Here is a 1,370-nt window from a genome sequence, read left to right as displayed (position 1 = left end):
ATGAAAACAAGTTCAAAAGAGCAAAAATATGGACTTCAGTGTATCCCACCTGAATCTAGAGACCATCTCAGTAGCAGATTTGCCACAATGAACACTAATAAATTAAGACCAGAAGAGTGGTGGAATTACTTTAAAGACCTCATACATTGAAAGGGCATTAAATATATGAGAAAAAAAGAAAACACCAATATGGACGTAAACAAGACTCTGACCTTGCATTTGAGTGAAGAGAATATAAAGAAAGCACTTAGAAGAAACAATGAAGTAAATGAGATGAATAGAAAATTTCCAAGGGCAGATTGAGAAGACAAAATAAAGTATTTTAATGAAATGTGCAAAGACTTGCAGTTAGAAAATGAAAAAGAAAGAACATATTCAACATTTCTTAACTTGAAGAAAGAAAAAAAACTTAAGCCTCATGTTGCAATACTGAATAATTCTATAGGTAAAATACTGAACAATGCAAGCAAGATTCATCAAAAGAACCAGAGTCATGATATTAAAAAGAATTGGTTGGCACTCAACCATTTCAGGAGGTAACATATAATAAAGAACCAATAGCACTGAAGGAAGAAGTCCAAAATGCACTAAAGACACTGGTGAAAAACATGGCTCCAATAATTGACCAATTTAAAATGTTACACATAAAGAAATTTGGAAGATGGCTTCCTAGGCAACTGAATTTAAGAGATCCATATTTGTGCCCATTCTAAAGAAATGACTCAAGACAATGCAGAAATTATCAAGCAACATCATTATTATCACATACAAGTAAAATTTTGCTAAAGAGAATTCAAAAGTAATACATTAACAGGGAGCTTCCAGATATCGCAGCAGGTTATGAATAAGGGATATCATTCATGATGTCAAATGGATCTTGGTTGAAATCAGAGAATATCAGAAAGGTACTTACCTGTGTTTGATTAACTATACAGAAGCATTTGACTGTGTAGATCACAATGAACTATGGATAATAATGTGAAGAATGGAAATTTCAGAACGCTGCTCTGGTAGCGAATTGGGCTGCGAACCTTAAGGCCAGCAGTTCAAAACTACCAGCTGTTCCGCGGGAGAAAGATGAGGCGTCTCCTCCCGTAAAGATTTACAGCCTCGGAAACCCTGTACAGGGTCACTATGGATCACAATCGACTCGACGGCACTTAACAACAACAACAAATTGTGCTCATGAGGAACCTGTACATAGACCAAACAACACTCATGATTTAAAATCAGAAACCATGCAAAGCATCCTTTCACTATACTTGTTCTATACATAGGTAGAACAAATAATCCAAAAAGCTCTATTATATGAAAAATAAAGTGACATCAGGATTGGAAGAGGCTCACTAACAACTTTCAATATATATATA

This window comes from Chrysochloris asiatica, unplaced genomic scaffold, assembly GCF_000296735.1.
Source record: "Chrysochloris asiatica unplaced genomic scaffold, ChrAsi1.0 scaffold00364, whole genome shotgun sequence".
Lineage (NCBI taxonomy): Eukaryota > Metazoa > Chordata > Mammalia > Afrosoricida > Chrysochloridae > Chrysochloris > Chrysochloris asiatica.
Note: the sequence above shows the minus strand (reverse complement) of the source record.